Source organism: Lygodium microphyllum, chromosome 25, assembly GCF_053477565.2.
Source record: "Lygodium microphyllum isolate KBCC chromosome 25, Lygodium_microphyllum_v1.1.10, whole genome shotgun sequence".
NCBI classification, from domain to species: domain Eukaryota; kingdom Viridiplantae; phylum Streptophyta; class Polypodiopsida; order Schizaeales; family Lygodiaceae; genus Lygodium; species Lygodium microphyllum.
Window position 1 is genome coordinate 12,767,224 of NC_141159.1, and position 25,405 is coordinate 12,792,628.

Sequence of the window (25,405 nt, forward strand, 5' to 3'; positions counted from 1 at the left end):
TGCCCTTAGCCGCGTAAAGCCTTCCTTAATGCTCTTATCACTGAAGAACCATCTAGGTCGAAACTCTGGCTACAATGGTATCCATGCCGGCTAATCCTATCATCGAGTTGACCAAGGATGAAGCAAATAAGGACCCAGACTATCAACAATTGTTTTGGGAAGTTCAGAATAAGGAACAAGATCCCAAACTCAAGACTAAGTATCATGAATTCTCTATAGATGAAGATGAAGGACTTGTTTATTTCAGAATGAGACTATGCATTCCTTCAAGTCAGACTCTCAAGAGAAGGATACTTTGGGAAGCACATGATTCTCCTTTTTCAGGGCACCCAGGATATGCAAAAACTCTTAATGCTGTCAGGAAAAGTTATTACTGGCAAAAACTCAAGGGTGATGTACTTAAGTATGTCACTGAATGTCTAAATTGCCAAAGGGTAAAATCTGAACGTGTCAAGTTACCAGGAAAACTCCAGCCACTTGACATTCCCCAGATGAAATGGGAATTTATTAGCATGGACTTTGTAGTTGGGTTACCTTCTATATAAGGAGGATATAACTCAATAATGGTGATAGTAGACATGCTAACAAAAGTCGCTCATCTTCTCCCAACAAAAATCAATTACAAAGCTTCAGATATTGCTAGAATTTTTGTAAAAGAGATTTTTAGGTTACATGGGTTACCTAAAAGGATCATCAGTGATCGTGATTCTCTTTTCACATCACACTTTTGGAAGAGTTTATTTGAAGCCATTGGAACCCAACTTTGTTTCAGTACTGCTTATCATCCACAAACTGATGGGCAGACAGAACGAGTTAATCAAGTAATTGAGGATATTCTGCGTGCATATTGTAGCAAGGAACCTAAAAGGTGGATTCAGTATCTATCCTTAGTGGAATTTGCCTATAATGCCTCCTATCATCAAAGTATTCAGATGACTCCGTTTCAGGCACTATATGGTCAAGATTGTCGTATGCCACTTAATTTTTCCGATCCTACTCTAAGGGTAGAAGCCTCGAGAAAAATGTTAGAAGAAATGGATGATCAAATCAAGATCATCAGACAGGATATTCAAGCTGCCAAGGATCGGCAAAAGGCGTATGCTGATCTAAAAAGGCAAGAATGAATCTTCAAAGAGGGAGACATGGTCTTCATCCGTGTCCATCCAAAGAAGAGTTCATTGTCTTTAGGTGAGTTTAAGAAGCTAAGTCCAAGATATTGTGGACCCTATAAGATTCTCAAGTGCCTAGGACCAAGCGCTTACAAGATACTCCCTGAGAATATAAAAATCCACAATGTATTTCATGTTAGCTTATTGAAAGCATACGTAGCTAACCCTAACCATATCCTTGATGATGAACAAGTTGTAATACCTAGCCAAGGAGTCCTTGAGGTACAACCTGACAGAGTAATTGATGTAAGGGAGAGAAAATTGAGGAGTAGAACCCTTAGAGAATACCTTGTCCAATGGAAGGATTACCCTGAAGAAGATGCTTCATGGATAGATGAGGATGCTCTTCATCAACAATACCCACAGTTTCTCTCGAGATGAGGACATCTCGATTTCTCTAAGGGGAGAAGGATGTAATATTTCCACATAATAAAAGTTAGTTGGTTAGTTCAAAAGTTAGTTAGTTAATTAATAAGTTAGTAAGATTACTAACTAAAGACTAACTAAGGTAAAAACTAACTAACGTTAATTATTAATAATTTTTATTTAATTTAAAATATTTTATTTAGAAAAATCAAGAGTCGTAAATTCGATATTTTTTTCGAATTGGCAAGGACCGTGGCCATCCTTCACGTAAATTACAACGTGAACGAAACTTATGAGTTATATTAATCACTAGGATAATGTGTATATTTTGGATGGTCTAAAAATATTAGACTTTTGGACAAGACTAGAATATTTTAGATATTTTAGAGATTATCTTAAATTTTTTTAAAAAAAAAGAGAGATATGGAGATTTCTAGAACTAGATGTCATTTAAAAGAAAAAAACAAGTGATGTGTTAGTTAGTTTGAAGATTTTATAAAAAGAAAAATAAAGAAAAGTGACTTGCAAAATCGCGCACGCCGCGATCACAGTTTACAGGCAGTAGGCAACACTTCAAACAGAGAAAAGAAGAAGCAGTGAACTGAGAGCTTTCTAACCAAGTGTCTTGGGGTTTTACTCCCCTTTCGGAGCCAATGGAACCATCAGATTTATGATCTGAGCATCAAATCACTGATCTTTCCAAGATCCCCCTCCACAAAGAGCTCCACTTCTCAACCACAAGCCCTCTTCCCCAATTCACTATAAATATGAGGCATGGGAGAGGCATAAGGGACATAAGGAGACCCCGAGAGGCTGCGAGAGAGAAGAAGAGAGAAGGAAGAATACTCCTTTAAGAGGCTGCGAGAAGCTAGAGAGAGAGAGAGAGAGAGAGAGAGAGAGAGAGAGAGAGAGAGAGAGAGGAAGAGAGTTAGCTCAAATCCCTTGTCTCGATCTTTAACTAAGCCATATTCTCTACCCTCTCTCATCTAAAATCTATCCCACCTTCCCTATCTCTCAACTCCTCGTGGACGATGGCTCCAAAGCGACGAAGTGGAAAAACCATGGAAATCAACGCAACCGGTCAAGCAACGAGTATTGCCAATGATACGGGAGTGCCCGAGGTTGCGGGAATTGCCACCACAATTGGAACATCGGGTGTGGCTAATGCGAGCGCGAGTAAAGATGAAGTTCCTAATATCGTCATGCCGCCAAACCAGGTTATTCATTACTAGATTATCAATTTTACAATATAAGATAAATTACATAGGATATTAGCTTTCATATTCTTCGCTTACATATTAAATTGATAACTCATCTAGAAAGACATATTAGTTCAAGCATAAAACGATTAATCACTATGATTTCTAGCTAGAATAGTTGGGATACTAAGGCATAGAATCATGATAGAATTAATTGCCAAAGGTTATTGTACATATGTCTTTATGCACATTCAATATAGTTATGATCAAATGCGACAAGGTTAAGAATTGATTAGTGAAGGTTATAGAAACTGGTTATCTATTTAGGAATCCTAAAGATCATCTCGTTGAGTTTATTGTCACAATATATTCCCTTAACAGATTTTGCTTATGTTAGATAAGTGAATCCAAATGGAAAACTCATGCCCTGCTTAACATGTTTTAAGAGGTGTACTCAACACTTCTTTATGGGGAGAAGAATCCTCATTAGAATGAAAGGTTACCTTAGGATAAGGTCTACCTTGGCTATGTGAAACTGTGATTTACATGTTGGGATGATTGTCATTGCACTATTTGATACATATTTGAAAGGACTGTTTGTGTTTGCTAGAATCTAGATTTTTGATTGAAATTATTGCCAACAAAATAAAAGGAAGGATCGCGCTAGGCTACCCCCAAGCTAGCGGCGAGACCCTACTCCAAGGGGGTCATGATTACCGCTACGAGAGGCTTGGACCGGCTCCGTAGGCGAAAGGTCTGTCAGTAGGGATAGTCTCGGGCAGTAGGAATTGTAGGTGCTAGAGGGGGCTCTGGCTGTAAATCCTGCATTGTTCCAAGAATCTGACGAGCCCCTTCGTGACCCAGGATGGGATCCTGGAACCCTAAATACTAGTTATGAGGGTGGAATCTTGGTGGACAGAATGTCCTTATGGAATTCTGTGTATCTTCCGTTGGGATGGAATGATGGAAATTGTAATAGACTTCCAATATAATAAAGAAGTTTGCTTTACTGTTCGAATTGTATGCGTGTTAGTGAGATAAATTATGTGAAGGAACGTGTGACTAAATGGACTAATTAAGGAAGCTGGTTGTATATGTTCCAATAAACGTGTTGTAGGTAATTAAAAAACTAAAGATGACCCATCATCAGAGGAAAGCGGGCGGGCGTAACCCCCGATGGGTCCGTCCAACGGTAGGGTGGTCCCGGTTAGCTGGGAGCTTTTCTATGTCGGATATAGAAATAGGAAGACGATAAATTGACCAAGTAGTCATTAGGTAGAACCGACTTGCATTGTTTTAGGGGACCGGAATGGGATTTTGCCTTATGGGTAGGGGGGTTGACGTACCACACTCCCCTCCGTCTCCCATTCTCTTTGAACCAAGTGCAATGGCAAGTCCGCTTCAGATCGAGTAATCCTCTAAAAAGTGGAACTCGAAATTACTGACGCTAGCTGGCTGCTAGGAGACCCATCCGATTTTAGGAACCCAAGTCTTCAGGTCGATCCTAGTGGGTTCGGCCAGAACTCTCCCGTTGCGAAGTAGACTCGGTAGGGCCTAAGTGACAATCCCGTGATGTTCCAAGGGAGCACCGGGCGGCATCATTTATGGAAAAACCTACTGATGGACTACTAAAAGGTGTGCCGTGGATTGGGACTAGCGAACACCTCACAACATGGGTCTCTTGTACATCCTTTTGTAGATGCATAAATGAGGCTATTTCTTCCATGATCTTTTCTCTATTATCTCAACTCTTCCAATATTCCTTTCCCTTTCCTCTTTCTCATTTGAAAAAAACATACTTACATCATCACCACTACCATTAAATCCTCTTTCCCCCTATAGAAGACTTTCTATGATCATGTTTTAAGTTTCGTATTACCCCCTTCTATTCATGAGGGTAATTGTGCCCTTAGCCCAATCTTGTACAATTCTAGTTTTTCTTGGTCTACCAAGAATAAGTGGGAAAGTACTCAACCCAACTAGAATTACATGATAACCTACTTTAGTACTTACACAAAAAATCCTTACTTCTAGTTGCTCTAGGACACCTTGATATTTTTCTTTGGAGAAGTTATCATTTCAAATCCTATATCTTAATTCTCCATTCAACTCAAGTTCTAATCTTTCCACATTGGCTTGAGTCATAACTGGCTACAGGAGTTACCCAGATGTCTTTACAACATATGTCCAGCATGTGGCAAGGACCACACAACAGCACCCAAGGATGTAGGTTTGCTGATAAAGGCACAATAAACTCGATGATGACGAAGAAGGTTGCACTCCAGCGCACGGTCACTCAAATGGAAAGGGAGGAATAGTCACTCGCCCCATAACTCATATCACTCAAGTGAATAATGAAGGAAATCCACATTGCACACCCAATTTAGAAATCAACAAGGAAAATGGGACAGAAGGAGTATGCCAGGGTGCACAGTTGATGGTGCATTTGTGCATCCAACCCCATCTAGCATAGGTGCAAGCAAGAAGGCCAAGGAGCCTTGTTATGCAATGTACCGAAGAGGATGACATGTCTGATGATGATTGTAGAGATCCAATCTCGTGGGTGCAAAGGGAAAAAAAAATATACATTACTCTAATGTCGTAACATCCCTCAATCCTCACCTCTCAATGATTGTTTTGAGGACACACCAGTCACACTCTGACCCCTCCTCTATCATACACTCTGTTTGAGAATACAAGAGGGCAACCCGCTCCTTACATCCATTGATGTAATCCTCACTTGCACTTGTGCAGAATTGTTGCATGCCTTGTGTGCATTGGATGGTGCAATAGTGCATCCCACCATGTGCTGGCATATAGTACGAGAAGGAAGGCCAAGGAGCCTTATAGTGTAGTCCACAGAAACAGATCATGCCTTGTGCATTCAAAAGCCCATCCCGTGTGTGTAACACTCCATTCCACATAGCTCACCTCTCATTTGATTTGAAGGGAAAAGGATTGGTCACTCATCTCACCTTCTATCTCACGCTCACTGATAGATACAGAGGGTAGACCATACTCACAGCCCATCCTATTAGGATGAAAGCTCACATCACTCAAGGGGTTTTCGATGAAGATCTCTTTGTCCATTATTGTCATCTGTGTGTTGAAGATGAGGCGTACCCAAGGAGGTAGCCAACACGTCTGGTACTTCAATTGGGTTGGACAAGAGATCATCTATTGAAGGGATTAGATGAATTGATGAAGTTGCAGAGATAGCACACCAAGGGAGGTGGCTTGAAATTGTATCTGAAGAAGGTTTGTTGGTGAGTTAGCTATCCTGAACTGTGGGGTGTTACCACCTTTTCCACAGCCAACTTCCCGCCCAAGGGTGTTTACCACCTTTTCTTGGAACGAGGCCTGCTATGACAGGGAATTGCTTCCTTTTCTCCCATAGTATTTGTTTGTTTTCTCTTTTTTTTCTTTTTTTTCTTTTTTTGCTTTTTTTTCTCTTTCCTACTCCCGAGGGTGTTTTCACCTTTTCTCAAAGAATAGGTCAGCATGACAGGGACTTAAGTCTTTTTCTCCCATGATCGATATATCTTTTTTTTTCTTTAATAAAGAGAATGGTAGAAATACCATGTGTTAGGGCCATCCTCACCACCACTGTTGGATTAGACGCGAGGAGAACAGAGTAAGGATGGAAGGTGTCTAGGAGGGGCTAGGCAGAAGGATGCCACCTCATAAGGAAGAGTGTAACGGCTATCAGTAGTACAAGGAGAAGGACAATGCAACTCCCAAAAGGAAAAGGGTGGGTCAATTGTGATTGTCAAGATCCCCAGGGAGGGAAGTACTTCTTCAGGCAATAGCCATTGATCAGGAAGGGATCATCCGAGGCATCAACTATCTGGGCTTGGATGGCTTTAGCTTCACACCACTTTGTTACGTAGTCTGTACAGACCAAGATGTATCTATTCTACTTCCGTCCGGTTGGAGGATCAATGGGGCCCACGAAATCAATCCCCCACTTCTCGAACGGATTTAGGTGAAGAATGGGTTGTAAGGGCATGGCATTGGATTTGCTAGGCTTTCCCATTTGTTGACAAGCATCACACCATTTGTAGTAATCATAAGCATTCTTAAGGAGGGTTAGCCACCAATATCCTACAAGTAAGGCCTTTCTGGCTGTAACTTCTCCTGCGAATCGTCCACCACATAGCTTGTCATGGCATACTTTCAATACTATGCCAATTTCTTCTCCTGCAACACATCTTTGCAAGACTTCTTCCTTGCCATTCTTGTACAAAGCGCCACCTAACAAGGTGTAGGGGGGATGATTCCAACAAAAGCTTCTTCTTCTCACGGCTCGAGATGCCAGGAAGATACTATTGGGTTGCTAGGAGGTTGGCTATGTCTGCATACCATGGGGTAACTATTTTCGACTAGAAACAAGGAAGCATCAGGAAGGTCTAGATCATCTTGCTCTTCTTCATCATCACTTTGAGGGATTCGCGAAAGGTGATCAGCCAGGACATGAGAGCGACTGGGTTTGGTTACCTCTTCAAAGTCAAACTCTTGAAACAGAAGGAGCCATCGCATCAGTCTTCCCTTTGCGTCGGCCTTGTTCATCAGGAAGGAAAGGGCTTCATGGTCCATGTAGAATTTGAAATGCCTCGACAACATATAATGTCAGAACTTCTCCAAAGCAAACACCATTGCTAGACACTCAAGCTCTTTCAACTTGCATAATAGATTGGTTGATCTAATTTAGAGGGGCCATTTTGGCATAAGACTGCACCTAGGCCTTCAACTGATGCATCAATGTGAATATGGAACTCCTTCTTCCAATTAGGAGGCTACAGGATGGGTGCTTTAATCAAACACTACTTCAGGGTATTAAATGCCTCGTCACAATCAGTGGTCCATGTAAAATCGACATCTTTTCTTAGGAGTTTATGTAAAGGAGATGCCTTCATTGCAAAGTGTGAAATGAACCTTCTGTAATAGCCCACATGGCCAAGAATCCTCTCAATTGCTTAAGGTTAGTTGGGGCTATCAAGACGGCAATCTTCTTAATCTTAGTAGGATTTGTTGCTATCCCTTGTGCAGAGACAATGTGGCCCAGAAGAACTCCTGATGAGATGCCAAAAACACATTTGTCGCAATTGAGAGAAATCCCATACTCTCGGCATCTATTAAAACATTGCTCTAGGTGTCCCCAATGCTCACAGATTAGGCTATAGACACAGAAGTCATCAAGATACACCTCAAAGAAATCATGCAGATGGTTCTGGAAGGCAGCCATCATTACTTTTTGGAAGGTACCAGAAGCATTATAGAACCCAAATGGCATCACTCTTTAAGCATAGGTTCTCCATTCTGTTGTGAAGGTTGTTTTGGATTGGTCCTCTTCTGCAATTTGGACTTGGTTGTATCCGTTGAATCCATCCAAGAGGGAATAGAGCTCATAGCCTGCCACTATGTCCAATGGTTGGTTTATGAAAGGATAGGGAAATGATCCTTCTTCATCTTCGAGTTTAACTTTCAAAAGTCCACACATATTTGAAGTTTCCCATTATTCTTAGGTACGACCACAATGGGCGAAACCCATTCATTGTTAGCCATGGAATAAATGAACTAAGCTTCAAGGAGCTTCAATAATTCAACCTTCACTAGAGTAGAATAATTGGGATTCATACGCCTCTGTCTTTGCCTCACAGGTTTGGCATCAAGATCTAGATCAATGTGGTGTTGGCATACTATGGGATCAATCCCCTTTAGATCTTTATACGATCATGCAAATACGTCTAAGTTCTCCTTTAGTATGTCTCGCAGGACCACTAGTTCTTCTTCGGGAAGATTTAGACCCACTTTCAGGTGACGTTCAGTACTGTCAGCATCTAGGAACGTTAATTGCCTTTCACCTTCCACTTCATGGATAAATGTCCCAAGGATTGCTTCTGGATAAAGATCCAACTCCTTCAAGGGAGTGGTCTCATCCTCTTATGATGCACTAGAACTATTATTGTCTTTTAATGGAGGCTTAGCTCGCTCTTTGGGAGGCTGAAAGGGTATCATTAAGGTTTCGAGTTTGGGTTGGGGATGCTACTTCTTGACTTGAGAATTCGTCTTCCAAAGCTGTATCCAAGAATGTCACATAACATGAACTTCATGTGTTCTATTTGAGTTGCACGACCGAGGGTTGTTGGCAAGGTGCATTGTCATCATCTTCTTTAAGGAAGGGTAACTTTGGACGACAAGAGCCACTGCTGAAGGAAGGCCTATTCTTCTTAATCCATTTCTTATAAAGTCTTTGCGTATGACATGTTTAATGGATCAGTCCAAAGGGTACCACAATCATTCTGTCACACAAAAAGGGATCTTCTGCTTATGAGGCTTCAGGAGCATCTTCCTCATCTCTACCTTCTATGAGTAGGATAGATCCTTCTAGCTCGCTTTCATAATCTTCATCTGCATTATCACTTTCGTCCACTTCAGATTCTATTTCTACATCTGTGGGTATTCTGTAAGAGAATAACAAGCTCGTTATGTCCTTTGCTTCTACTTTTTCTTATGTCTCTACTTCTATTTCTACTTTTGTCTATACCTCTGACTCTGTCTCTGACTCTACGAGACTGCCACGGAGTGCAGTACATCCATGCTTCTATTTCACTATCAGATGTGATTTTAGAAGTCAATTCGATTTTAGGTAGGAGGTATTTTCCCATGGACAAAGACTTTTCTTCCTTCGATAGTTGGCTTACAATGCCCATTGTTAGGGACTGTGCCTCTATTTTCTTGGGAAAGATCTGTTTGACAGCTTCTTCCTCTCCTAATGTACCATTTGTTACTTCATTGGAGGAGTCTGTTATGACTTCGATGGACGTAGATCCATTACCTTTTTGCGATCCATACAACTTCAACACCACTTTATTGGGTCCTCTGCCTAGGGTTAGGGCTCCTTTGAACCAGTCCCCATCCTTGCTCTTGCTTCAAAAAGCCAAGGTCTTCCCAACAGCAAAGGGTATGAGGTCCCGTAGGAATTTGGTTTGACCACCAAATATACCAACCAATAGTCTCTTCCTGCAAGGGTTGTTTTTACATATGAGAGGATGCCCGATGGTTTGATTCTGCTTTGGTCTGCCAATTTGATAAGCCACTATGTAGGCTGCATTCCTTGCAAGCCTAGATCCTTCATTGTCACATCCGTCATTATGTTTACTGATGAGCCTCCATCAATCAATGCATTTCAATAAAGCATCCTTCTATCCATACGCCAATCTCTAGGGTTCCAGGATGCAGGAAGGTATTAGCCACATCTACTTCCTTCATGGGTTTTAAGGGTCTGTTGGACTTAGTTGTTGTTGGGGGAGAAATCTTTAGGCCACTTCTTCTTGTCAATATACTTTTAAATCTTTTTCAGCAACTTGGAGATAGTATTAGCAACTTTCAGAAGGTTAGGTTTGGTTTGAAGGTGTCTAGGACTTTGATCAAATCATACTCTTTGATAAGATCCACAGGCTTTTCCAATCGACTGGGAAGTGGGGCCAACCCACTTTTATCTTCCCTTTTTCTTCTAGGAATGGCAACATATGCGCTTCTTCTTCATGAGGAGGTACTTTTGCATCCTCTATTTTCTGGATCTCTGGTCTTGTCTCTACAATTGTCTCTGTAGCTCTCTATAGCTCTGCAAAACCCTGTACTACATTGTTCTAGACTGCATTGTTCTATTTTTCCCGAGGAAGGTTGAACTTCACAGTCTTGACAAAAGGAACGTTTTCTTTTGGAACTATGGGTTCTCCTTTCTTTGCACATGTTATAGCGGCCACTTTCAATTCCACCAAATTGGAAGCAGGTTCTTGGGTCTTCTATTGGGTATCAGAAGTAGATTTCACAAGGGCTGGACTTGGACAATCTTTTGCAGTATAGACTTCTCCTTTGCATCGACTGCATAAGGGTTTCTAATCCACAGATGTTCTAGGGTTTGGACAATTCGGTGAGATATGACCCTTTTCTCCACATCTCTAATACTCCACTTCCGATCTCTGAACACCGCCAGCAGTCTGTCGTCCTCTCTAACCATGAGAGGGAAACCTCCTTGGACCAAAATTAGGACCAAACTCCCTAGGCTTTGGTCAAATGTCCTGCATCGTCATTTTGGATTCCAACAAGTTGAATCTTACGTCTTCATCTTTCTTTCTTCGTTCGTGCATCTCTTTTAGAGAATAGATATCCTCTGTATGGTTCTTCCTTAGATAGTATGAATAGAAGGCTTTAGGAATGGTTGGTTTTCAAGTACATTTAATGGCTAAATGTCCCGCTTAATGGCACTTTCCACACTATGTATTAGAACGCATCACATCTCTCCCACCTCTTGTAGGAGTGGATATATTGGTGGTATTTAACTTCAACGTCTGTAGCTATTATGTAATAACATCCATAAGCTCTTTCTTGATACTTGCCACTGAATTGGATTGGTAGTCCTTCAGATTTTCACCTCTTGGAATACTTGTTGTAGGGTTTTGGGAAGTTTCTATAATTATTGCATACACTAGTTGGGTTGATCCAGGGAATCCTCTATTTTGGTTTTAATTCAAAGCTCCTGTTGAGACTTGGGATTATTGATTCCAGTGGGTAGGATCCCACTATTGTTGAGTTGCCATTGGAGGAACTATTTGAGACCACTATTGTTGTGGTTGAACCATCATGTGAGGCATTGTCATCTGTGGCCACAGTGGATTAGGTGCATTGTACTGCAGCACTATTTGCAGTTGGGGTAGGGATAGGGAACTGTCCATGGAACTACATTTGATGGGTATACCATTCATGGCATGGGAGGAGGTAAGACTCCTCTTCCTGAGATCATTGACAACCTTGCTTCAACTTCATCATATTATCTTGCACCTTCCACTGCAGATTAGTTGGTCTTCTTGATTCCACGAACTTGCAAACTTTTGGTTGTATGCCTCTGAGAGGAACACTCCTTTTTGGATGCCTTCATCCAAATGATGATTGATCCATCTCTTCAGGATAGATTCCATTTGCGAGACATAAGCTTCTACTCTTTCTACAGAGGACTGACTTAGGTTCATGAACTCCTCTCGTATCTGCTCTTCAAAACTTTCACGCGTGAATTTAGTGAGGAAGGCCAACTTCAGGTCATCCCATGTGCCAAATGTTCCTGCTGCTTATCTCTCATACCACTGAAACACCATGCCCTTGAAAGTGGTAGGGAATATTGCTGAACAATGCTCAGGGGTTCTGGCATTGTTATCCACACATGCTACCATAAACTCTACTACATGAAGATCAGGATCTTCATTGTACTCTCCCTTAAAAATTGGCAATGGGACTATATTTGCTGGCATCTCATCAATATTTCTAAGACGAATCTGACTAGAAAGGGGATCTTGAGTCACCATGGGGACTTCGGTAAAGAGTGCTTTTAAGGTGTCAAAGGAGGCTTCTGCTCTGCAAGCTCATTCTCGGCCTTGATTTTTGCATTCTCTATTTTCATATACCTCTACACTCATTCTAACGCTTGTCTCCTTATGGCATAATTCATGAGGGGGTTGGTTCCACTAAGTTGTTAGTGCTCCACAGAAGGATAACAGAAGGCTTTAGTCTCTAGAGGACTCTCTAGCCAACATTTCTTCTACTTCTTTCTTTTCAACGTCTCTGAATTCTGCTTTCATGCCACTACAAAGGGGGAGATATTCTGTTCTGAAGGTATCAAAACTCATTCTTCTAAGGATCGTTGTTGTGCCATCATCATAATAATGCCAGATTTTGATGGTTTCAATAGTGTATGTTGTGAAAAATACTCTATCCACCAACTTCCATTGGGTTGCCAATTGGACAAACATAAGTTTATTAGAACACCAAGCATCCCACATATCTTGCTGTTGAGCATCCATGAACAAATTCCAACTCTTTTCTTTCTTGTTTTCGTAAACCTCCACTGGCCATGACTTCTAAAGCTTTTTCATGATCGCCCACTTGATGATGTTTGAAACTTCTCAATGAATGCCAAATCTTCTATGGATGATCATTCTCTCTATTTCTGTACTTCAGTTTGTTCCCAAACAATTTGCCACCAATATGCAAGTTTCTGTTGCTTCAATAGGAAGAGAAAATAGTCCACCACATAGAGCCTACATCATGATGGTAATGTGTTTATGCCATTGTGGAATGAACTTCTTGTGGAAAGTGGCTTTGGTAATGAGAGTCTCCAACTCTTAAATGGAAGAATGAACTTTGCAAACATCCATTGAATTCTTCTCTTCTTGGTAATGCCATTTTCTTCATTTTCAGCCTCTTCTGATGCTTGTTGATGACAAGTTTCCCCGGCTGCGCACCAAAAATATGGAGCCCCAAGAGAGACACCAAGGAAAAGGGGTTTCTACTGCAATAAAATCTATCTTGTAACATCAACAAGATTTTGTTTCATTCTTTTGAGAACCACAACAAGGAAAATAACAAGTCTTCATGCACCATCATAGTAGATATCCCCCACGGATTTATCTTCAATAAAATTCATATTGCTCTTCATATTCTTCATATTTTTCATTGATAGACAAAGAGAACATATGAGACACACCACTTTGAATGGAAATAAGATCACATAGTATTCATCTTCATTGTCTTCATAGTTTTCTCTCTCAATCTCTCATAGAAAGATACATTGTTTTACATAGAATTGGCTATTTTCGACTCTCTCTTTCTCTCTCAATGAATAGTACATAATCTTCTCACTACAATACTCAATAATCACTCTGGGACTGAAATACCTCGACAGTGACTGTTTTTTTTAGTGGCTGAAATATACAGCAAGTATATTTTGTTTTGTACTTGCAACAAATGTCATACTCTATGTCAGAGTGACTTGACTGGGAACTCATATGTAGAGATAGATCTCTGAACTACTGCAAGCGTTATGGGACATGTATGACGTGTATACTCAATGTTTTTGGCCTTAAAATTATAGGCGGTTAATCACAGTTTACAGTTTTCAGACTGCATGTACATAAACCAAGAGAGACTAGCGATGGGCCAAATAGAAGAAATGGGCAAGCCTTACCTCAAAATCCCATTTATAAAAGCTAGAAACTAAATGGAGAAGCTCATTCTTATGGTGTGCAAACTTGAAAGCATGCTTGTTCCTCTACCTTCTAATCTATCTAGTTGTGCTTCATCTTAAGAGTGAGAGAGACTGAGAGTGTGAAAGTTATAGAGAGAGAGTGAGGAAGAGAGTGAAAACTTAAAAGGTTGTTTCTTATTCTAGCTTCTAATCTATCTACTCATAATAATCCTTCTTAGGTCATGGATACCCCTTCCAAGAGGTGTGTCTGATATGAAAGGTTACCAGAGCCACTACAATGACTCTTCACAACTCATCACTATCACTTCACTTGAGTCTTCTCTTGAGTCTTCAGTAGCTAACTTCTTCCACTTCCTTAAGCTCTTTTGAACTTACATTCACCTCTTTCAAAGGCTAGAAAAATTTCTCAAAGTCACACATACATTCCACAAAACACTTACAGAAGCATATAGAACAGAACAGAACAGGAACATAGGCTCTACAGAAGCTCATTAGAGGGTTACAAAAGGTTAACAGAAAACATAAGAACGTCATAACTCATACTAACACCATTACAAACTTTCAAAAACTATTTAATAAGCTTTCAAAAGACCTCAACCTTCATCAAATATCAATCCATGCTTCATACAGAAGAAAATCAGAACAAAACAAAAGCTAAATAGAAGGTATCAGAACCAATCGGAACCTCAATAGAACCTATTAGAATATCACAGAACCTCATATTTCTACTGAGAATCATCATGAGATTCCAAAACATAATCAATATCATCAAAAATACTCTCAAACACTTCCAAAACAACTAAACATCACTCAAAATCCATAAAAATCAACCATTCAAGCCTAAAAAATAACAAAAATCAACAAAAAAATCTAGTCATTTCAGCATTCAACAGTTGGCTATCTTACATGCAATAAAGAAATTGCACCATTATTTGTATGGTAGCCAATTTTAAGTTCAAAGTGATCACATGGTGCTTAAGTATTTCCTCACTCAGTCGTCCAATATTACTCCTAAGTAGCATAGGTGGGTAGCTACACTACAAAATTATGATTTTGACATCACTCATACAAGGGGAAAAGACAATGTAGTGACTGATTCTCTTTCTCATATGTGGGCCTATAAAGTTTTAGTTATGACTGAGCTACATAGTGACTAGATTGAAGAATTACAGGAAACCTATCTTTTGGATGAGGAGCTCAGTCATATTTTTTAGAAATTATAGCAAGATCTCATGGAAGATAACTCACATTATCAGCTTAAAAATGGCCTAAGCTAGTGAAATGGAAAGATTGTCATTCCCTCTACTTCTTTTACATAGAAAATTATAGAGGAGTTGCATTTTTTGCCTTTAATTAGACATCTCAAAATTTTCAAAACCTATGATAGGATTAGTAAAAGCTTTTATAAAAAAGGACTATGGAAAGATATCAAAGATTTTGTTATGAAGTATATGCCTTATTAGCAGAATAAGGACAACACCCATAAGCCATGTGGTTTGTTGTAGGCATTACCTATTCCTATAGGCAAATCGACACACATTGCCATGGATTTCATTACTACTTTGCCTACTACAAAAAAGGGATGGAATAGTATATATGTGGTGGTGGATAGACTCACCAAGGCAATCCATTTCATTCCAACCAAGACCCAGTTTACTACTTCTCAAGTAGCCACTCAGTTTATGAAGCAGATATTTAGATTGCATGGATTACCGCATGTGATTATTCATGATAGAGATTCAAAGTTCATGAGTAACTTTTGGTAGGCAATATTCACATCCATGGACACTACGTTGGCTCCCTCTACAGCCTATCATCCATAATTTGATGGACAAATAGAAAGGGTAAATAAGTGGTTGGAGACTTATCTTTGTCATTTCTGTTATGATGTGCAGAACTCATGGGATTCTTGTTTAAATTTGGCTGAGTTTACCTACAATAACACCACTCATGCTAGCATTGAATTTCACCCTTTGAGGCTATGTATGGTTAGAAGGTGCCCTTACCCATAGTCATCTTTAATGAAAGAATCAATCCTCATGGGAAAGAAGAATTGGAAAGAATACATACCATTTTTCAACAATGTAAGATGAATCTTAAGAAAGCCCAAGACCAGATGAAGATGTGTGCAAATGAGAAGAGACGACCTTTAGAGTTCCAAAAAGGAGATTTAGTTTTGTTGAAGGTGCGTGCCCAAGTCTTGATATTTTACTTTGAAGGACGGATATAGTAACAAGCTTGATCATAGATTTTATGCACTCTAGAGGATCCTAAAGCACATTGGAGACTTGGAATATAGATTGGAGCTACCCTATTCTACTAAGATTCATAATATATTTCATGTTAGTCAGCTCAAGCCTTTCTATGGTGATCATGTTGATATAGTTGATGAGTTGTCACCTATTGATAAAGAAGTACTTATTCAATACATTCCATAGGCTGTCGTAGGCCAGCATGAGAAGAAGCTTCACTCTCGCTCCATCATTGAATATTTGATCAAATGGAGAGGTTTGCCACTTGAGGAAGCTTCTTGGAGGCCTGATTCTATACTAGATGAGTTTCCTTACCTGCGGGACACATTAGTGGTGGCTGAAGCATACTGACTATGGAGCCAGTCATGATATAAATAGGGACTTGACATAAACCTGTTTTAGAACAGTTTTTATTTTTCCTAATTTTTAGAATTATGCCACATACATAAAGTAAAATTACTCTTCAAGAGCTACATTTTGGACATGTGGCATGCTTCATTTAGATACTTCTACCAAAAGTTATGGTTGGCAGATTTGGTTCAACAGGGTCTATTCTTACAACAAGTTATCTACTTCATTTTGAGTCCATCATTTGAAGACTTTAAGACTCCAAGGACTTTTGAAGTGCTCCTGATCATGTATATAGCTAAGGCTTGCTTTCATTCCTTTATTTTATTTTATATGTCTTAATCTTTTATTAATTTCCCAATTTATATAGCTGAAATCAGAGTAGTACTCTGTTTCATCCATCCTTTTCCAATCTTTGTAATCTTGTTTTTTAGGGCAAAAACCTTTGGTACGAGTTGGATTGTAAGAAGCTGGGAAGAATAGTAGTTTAGTGTGAAAATAATAATAATACCATGTCACACTACCATAGGTATAAAAGAAAGGGACATGTAATTTTTCTTATCTTTTGAAACATTAATACATTATTGTCTCTCTCCTCATTATCTTGCTCATAGCTTCAATGGCTTCTCACCTCTTTCTATTTTTCTCTCTCCATTTCTAGTCTTTTTCACTCTCCTTACTCTCTTTCTCTCATCTGCACTTCTTCTTCTCTCTCTTCTGCCGTCTTCTCTCTCTTTAGTTCACTTCTTGACACTACAAATTGCCTTTCACCAACAATAAATAGTGAGTATCACCATGTCAGGCTATATTCCTTCCCATAATTAAGGCCTTTGTATTCTACCGTGTTATTAGTAAAAATAGTGCCTAAATAAACTCCCATTTTCATAATGGCTCTATGTTGGGGGTCTTTAATAACCATATTGACACTCGTATGCTTAGTGGGTCCTTGTGAAGATCCATCAAAATACAAAGTATAGACCCATGCTTCATTGATAGGTGACACCATACTAATTAGGCTACTCGTACTACTGACGGTAGTCAAAGTTGAGACAAGAGAGAGGATGTATGACAAGTATAATCTCTCCTTCTTCACTAAACTCAATAGGGATGCTAGTAAGAACCCTATGACAATTGTGGCAGTCAATCTTAATATCCCATGTAAAAGATCCATCTTTCCACTCAGTAATATGATCATCTTTGCTCCCCCAGATCACTCAACATTGGTGGTAATGTTTCTCTAAATACAGATTTTCTAGATAATGAATGATTATGCCCATCCTATTGCATTGGCACCTACTACAAGTTTAAGTTGGATCCTAGAAGACTTGTAAAGGTACCAAGTCTGACATCAGTCCCTATACATAATAGAGCTTCAACTTATTAAAGTTTACTTTATTTTTAAACTCTACCCCCTACAAATCTGCTAAAAGAGTTGTAGAGCCATTCTTTCCTATACAAATAATCTTATAAGGGCCATCCCATTTGAGTTCCAATTTTCCTGGAAATAACTCATGATGTGCATCATAATATAGGACCAATTGACCCTTCACAAATTTATATCTTTTAGCACGAAGGTTATGAAGCACTTTCATCCTCTTCTTCCCTACCTTTTGATTGATGTAATAAATCTTGCAATCAAATCTCATCAAGATGTACTAGGGAGGTCAACCTTTCTTGCAATGCTTCCTCTTTACCCAAAAAATGGATCAATGCAAAACTCACAGTGGGTAACTCAATCACACTCTTCCCCATATACTAACTTAAATGATATGTGGCCTATTGCTCTCTTGAATTTTGTTCTATAAGCCCAAATAGCCACATGACGTTTCTTGTCCCAATTGCATTCACCCTCAGATACCATTTTGGATAAAATCCCTACAAGTTGCTTGTTGGCACTCTCTACTTGTCCATTCTCTTGTAGATTATATGAGGTGATTTTATTGTGTTGAATTTTCAAGGCTTCAATCAATGCTTCTATGATCTTATTCAAAAAGTGTATCCCACAGTCAAACACCAGTTCTTTAGGTGGATTGAAAAACGAAAAACTATTTGTTCCATGATAAAACTAGTTGTCTCCTTGGCATTGTCCCTCATCATAGCTCAAGCTCTAGGCCATTTTGTAAAGTAGTCCATCAACACAATGATCCGCGCGCAGACAAAAGATTGGTTGATCAACAAAATCAATGCTCCACTTCTCAAAGGGCAAAGTCAAAAGAATAGGATTAAGTGGTCACTTACGATTTTCCCTAATATTGTGTCTTTGGTAGACATCGCAATGCTTAACATATGCAAAAGTATTTGGAAAACCATTGGCTATCAATAGCTAGTATGTAAAGCTTTCTGGGCAGTGAGCCATCCACAAAATGGCCTCCACATACTGAATCATGGCATTTCTCTAGAATCACCCATTATTATTGAAAAGTGAAGTGCTTATTGATTAATCTTTCTCTTCTCGGCTTTAAAGAGTTTTTATCACATAGATAATGTGATATAGATACATATCATGATGGAATAGAAATTGCATCAATTTTACATAAATCCTCACAGTCACTAATATCATCCCACTCTTTCTTAAGCCCACCAAAATCTACTAAACACTATGATATCCTACAGCTTCAGTGGCTTACTCCTAATCTCATAGTCAAAATATCGCAAAGAAATCAACCACTTAGCTAGGCATTTAGGGGTTTGAAGCTTGTTTAGTAATAAGCATAATAAGCACAATCCCTCTGCCTTGGTAAAAAACACCACCTTTTCATGAAGAATATAGTGTCTAAACTTCTTGGTGGTGAATACCATAGCCAAGCAAGCCTTCTCCAAGTAGCTATAAATGAAGCTCTGAAATTCCAACTTTCAACTTGCAAATGTAATAGGATGATAAAGGTGTGCCTCCAAATTTAAAATAGGCAACGACTAATACTATACCTTGTCATGGTTGTGAATATATAGAAAACCTCACCCCTTTTTGGAGCTTCTAAAATCGGCACTTTGAATAATTCCACTTTAGCATCTTCAAACGCCACTTTACATATTCTTGTCCATTCAAAAACGTGGCTATGAGATAAAATATTTGTCAAGGGTAATGAACATTCAGCCAATAAATTAATCAATCAACGATAGTACCCCATGTATGAAAAAAATTTGTGAAATTCCATAGCACAAGTGGGTGGGCTTAGAGCCACAATAACAACCACCTTTTTAGGTCAGTGGCAATACCGACCACACTCACAACATGACCTAATAGAAAACCATAAGGCACCCGGAATACACATTTTCGAGGATTCAACACTGTGCATTACTCATGACATTACTCCAAAGCATGGATCTAGAACAATCGATTGCCTATGATGGGTCATGATAGCTGCTCCCAAATCATTTATGAAAACCTTCAACTCTTCAGAGGATATATCAGAAAATGTCTTATTAGCCATTCCTTGCCAAGAGCCAGGAGCATTACATGGGCTAAAATCCATCAATGGTATGCAAAAGTACCAAAGATTGTAATGAACGTAGTCTTTAACTTATTCTCTTCAGGTATGGCCATTTGATTATAACCTACAAAACAGTCCATATGAAAGATTGCAATGAACATAGTCTTTAACTTATCCTCTTTAGCTATGGCATTTTATTATAACCCACAAAATATTCCATGAAAGAGTATATCTTTTGCCCTGCTAAGCAGATTCAATTGATCTAAAATTTGATCGATAAAGGGTAGAGGATAATAGTCATTCACTGTCTGCTTGTTCAATTTCTTAAAATCAACACATAGGCAGATTTGATTATTCTTTTTCTTTCCAACAAAGGGGGGAATCCCCTTTAGTTTGTCAAAAATCCATGCGAATATATCTCTAAACTTATGTAGGAGTGCTACATAGTCCACACGCTCATCAGTAGATAACATAATGCCGAGCTTAATGAGCTTGGGATCATCAGGAGCCCCAAGATCTAGATCTATCACATCATTTTTACAAATCATGTCCTTTGCCTCTATTGGCTTATTCAAATATATTTGGTAAACCTTCTTAGTAATAGAACCCTCTTCAAAATCACTAGAACTTGAGGTTCCAACAACTAAAGTTTCCTCAAGTGCCTCCCATTCTGTAGTGGGACATAATTTTCTACCCAAAAATCAGTTGACCAAGTCGAATATCCACCAAATAATCAAAATCTAATATCCACAGATGTCCAAGCAATAACTGATAGATTGGCCTCCCAACAAATTGAATAACATGGAAGTCAAGGATGCACTCAATGTTAGCAGTTGTCATATGTACTTGCATTACCATTCCTTCCAATTATCTAAGGCTACATCAGCCATTTTTAAAACCATTGTGACATCCTTTTGGATTGGTAGGCCCAACCTCTCCAATAAATCCATACTCATAATGTTTATGAATGAGCGAGGGTCCACCACTGCATTGTTGATCAAGATTTCATTGGCATATGCTTACACCCTAGGGCACTGCTTCTCTATACATGATCCCACCATTCACTACCCACTCAATGGACACCAAAAGGTTCTATGACATAACCTGTTCGTAGGATTTTCTTGAACTCCTTATTAACATTCAGTGATAGCTGGATTAGTTGTAGCAGATTCACATTCGATTTGACTTCACATAGCATATTTTCTAAGTAATACTCATGGAAGTTTGCCACTACTCTCTTCTCTTTTCACACAAGCCACTCCTTTAATTTCTTGATAATCTTAGTACCCTCTTTTTCTTTCAATTTCTATTTTCTTTTTATCACAGGGTCCTCTAAAATACCATCATTTTTAAGAGGACCCACCTAGACATCTGAGTGTCTTTCAGTTTCTGACCCCTAATTACTACCCTAACCTTGTTAAGAGAAAAGCTCTCACTGATTGGCAAAGTTTCAATCAAACTTACCCCACTGGGCATGTCCTCGAGTGTGGCTTTACCCCTTTGCAAAATTTGCTTAGGTCTCTCTCCTTTAGTATTCTCATTATTCGGACAATGATTTACAGGCCCAAGTTGCTAACTACCTTGCTAGAGAGAGCTAATCCTACTCCAATAGGTAGTGACTAAGTGGCCAAACTTCTGTCATATATCACATTTGACATTAGGAAAATTACAAGGGAAATGCTACCCACCACACCACTTACAGTTGAATCGTGATGGGTCCCCATATTGGGCCTTGTAGTACCCATCACATTTTGGTAACACTTCAAAAAATTGACATCATGGTAATCTAATCGTATTGCAAGAAATATTTTCTGACCTTTGTATAGGGATGGGGCAACAAACTAAGATCATTGATGCCTAGAAAGCAAAGATATCTAATTTGCAAATTTAGTTGGTAGAATCTAAATCCTAAGTTGTTACTATGACTGAGGAGAGGGATAGGTTGTTGAAGGAGTCTCAAGAGCTAAAAGCTTTGATAGTTGTCCAAAGGAAAGAGCTTACGTTAGCTAATACCATCCTAGAACAAATCAATACTTAGATTCAACAACTCAATGAATAATTGAATCAGTCCCGTTGTACTTCACAAAGTCCTACTGTGCAGCCTAGTTCCTTCCTTATGCCCTATGGATTTAGCAATCCTTCAACGAAATGCCACCTTATGCCCTTTATTCCAAGACAAGGTGAGAAGACTTTAGTCCAAAATGGATTTTTTGTGGTCTTCATTTGAGCAATTTCAGGAATGTATTCCTCCCAACCACTCTTTCTTTGTTCATTATCAGCAACACAAGTTGGCATTCTATATCAAGCTTTCAATTATGGATTTGCCTCTTCTAGAGGATAGTTGGAGTGGAGCTTGGTCTATTGATTTGTTGATTGAAGTAGCTAGAATGGTTTTTGAAAATTCTGTGGCTACTGTCTCGCTAATGTCCTATATATACTTGTGAGGTGATTTGTTGATCCCAGATGATGAAGACTTAGTTTGGTATGTGGGGGATGTGGTATTATGACATGTTTTGTATGTCATACATTTGGAGTTGCAGATAGATCAAATTCTCTAGACATATTCCTCCAAAGTGACTGATTGTCCTGAGACTTCGTGGCATACCATGGTTGATTTTGTGATTCTAAATCAATACAAAACAAAGCTTCTGTTCACATGCAAAATACTAACTGAGGGTGGAACTCTTAGCCCACCTTTCATCAAAACAATCTCATTTTGATTCATCTTTCTTTGATGCCTATAATTGTAGATCTATCTTAGGTCCATCAGCCCATGGTTTATCTTATTATCAACAAACGGCCCATAGATATGATGCCTATCTTTCCCTTTATAAATCTAATTTACAACTTATTTTACCTCTTTTATTTCAACCCCAAGGTGCCACTCAAATCTCTATTTTCACTCAATATTCTTTTATTAAGGATCGTGTACTTTTCCCTTCTCCTTCTTGTCCTTCCTCATCCATAACTATTCCTTTCACTTTTCCAACATATTTATTAACATCATTTTTAATTGATTCCCCTAAACTCTCTGCTAATCCTTCTTTAGGTCATTCTTTCTTTTATGATTTTGCCTACCCATCCCTTCATCCTCTTTCACTTGTTTCTTTTCACTCTCCTACGACTTCTATCCCTCATCCCCCTCAGTTGGTTAGTGGTTACATAGGCTTTGATCAGAAGATTTCTAGACAATCGAGATGGAGTTTAGGTGATTCTTACATGACCTCAAATCAATTGGCCATTGATTCTAGGGGAATGGATGACTGCTAGTTAAGCTTTTCAAAACTATTTGTATTTTTCTCACCAGTATTCACAGTCTTCAGATCCTTCAATGAGATTGACTACTCACTTTGCTTGGTATTGGGCGTATATGCATTGGCATTCACATAATGATCAAAAGTCGATCTGGAAGCTGTGCATGAATGTGAATGTGACTATTGATTCTCAACAATTGGATATCTTGTACTTTCATGCCCTTTGTTTGCCTAGTAGATATATTGTATTGGTGGAGAGAATGTGTTGCTTGCATTTTTTCCAAAATCCTCCCAAGATTTTTGTATAGGAATCACCAAGCCTCTAATAGGGATCATCTTCATTGATTTTCATGAATGTAATTTTTTATAATTTATAATGTTATCTCTCTTTTGGAGGTGCCATTTAGATGGTTGTTTTGTGTTTTGTGTGTGTATGTGATGGTTATTTTATTCGATGGGATCGTAGTGGTTAGAGATTCAACATTGTTCAAGAAGTTATCTTTTCAAAGATTTGTAGTGGTGATAATGATGTATGGATAGCTCAAGAAGTAAAAGATGCAAAACCTCTTACATCCTCTAAAAGTTTGTCATGATTTTATCTTTCTAAGTTGTATTAATGGATAAAGGTGTTTTTCTTACATTGTAATTCTTTGTTAGACGAAAGTTATAAGTTAGGGTCATATTTGGATGGTATTCCTTGAAGGTGCTGTGGAAGATCGAGTTGAGCTATATTTTAAACTTTTATTCTCCCTCCTAGGATGTGAGGATGCTCCTTGATTAAGTGTGGGAATATGTTGAGGGGTGAGATGACTTGATTTTTTGGCTGATTTTTATTATTTTTGAGGACTGAATGGTTGATTTTTGATAGATTTTGTATGTTTATTAGTTGGTTTGGAATTGTTTGAGAGTGTTTTGGATGAGATTGAATAGGTTTGAGAAGCTCATGATGTTTTTTGGTGAAGATATAATGATTCTGATATGTTATGTTTGACATCCTAATAATGTCTGATTGAGTCTGTTGAGCTTTTGTTTTGCTTTGTTTTCTTAGCCAACCATGGGAAGAGATGGATACAAATTCAAAATAGCTCAAAGAAGTGGAAGAAGTAGCTGCTAGAAGACTCAAGTAAAGCCTGAAGTGATAATGACACTATTGAGCTACAAAAGGAAACTGTAGTGGCTCTAGTGACCTTTCATATCAAACATATACCTCTTGGGAGAGGTATCCATGACCAAAGAGGGATTATGAATTATTATTCTTACTTATTCAATTGTACTACTGAGAGATAACATGTATGAGAGAGTGTGTGTGTGAGTGAGAGATAGCCAAATCTATGCAAAACACATCTATGAGTGAGAGATTGTGAGAGAAAGCTATGGAACCTTTGAAGAAGAATACTATGTGATAATTTTCATTCAAAGTGGTGTATTCTCTTGTGTCTTTGTGGTTTCTTGATGATTTCTATGAATAATATGAAGAGCATAATCATTTTTATTCAAGTTAAAGTCATGAGAGAATTGTTTCTATGAAGTTGTGTGAAGATTTCTTATTCCTGGTGTTCTTTTCATTGTTGTGGTCACATAAAATATGAAGAAAATGCTTGTTGATGATACAAGATAGATTTTCTTGCAGTAGATTCCCTGGTTTCTTAGTGTTCCTCTTGGGGCTCTATTTGTGCCTATAATAGTCACATGGATTGAGTATTATAATGGTTACGGATGTTGGGATTCTCAATCCAAAGCTCCTTCGCATTCTACAGGACATTGAAAAAACTATCTTAAGCATGGCGATCCTATGCTTTTGTGAGAGATGGGTATTTCTACTTTTTGATCACCCAAGTGCTTGAGATGGAAAATGATTGAGTGATAAGTGCCCCTATTATTTAGGATGGCTCTAGAGGTATAGGGAAATCTTAGTGGTGCTTAGAGTTAGTAAATTCCATGTTATCCCATAAGAAGTGTGATCACATGCAACCCAATCTTGCAGGTTTAAAACATCCTATCCTAGGGTGGACAATGCCTTCTCTATGGGGAGATAGTGTTTGTGTCACTTTGCATAGTGATGGCTTTGATCATTTTAGTATGAAACAAAGTACTAGTGTTTAAATTGTTCGTTGTGTGATAATATTGAGTTTTAGGAATTGTGTTTAATGGGATAATAAAAGCAAGTTGCTTTTATGTGACAAAATAGTGTGGTAGTATGCTCTACCTAAGTTAGAAAACTAAAGAAAAGCCCAATTAAGGAAAGTGGAAGGCTTCAATCCTTATGATTGAACACTTACAACTGGTGGAACTAATAGGTCAAGTAACTTTCCAATACTAGATAGATTTGCTTACTTCGTGATACT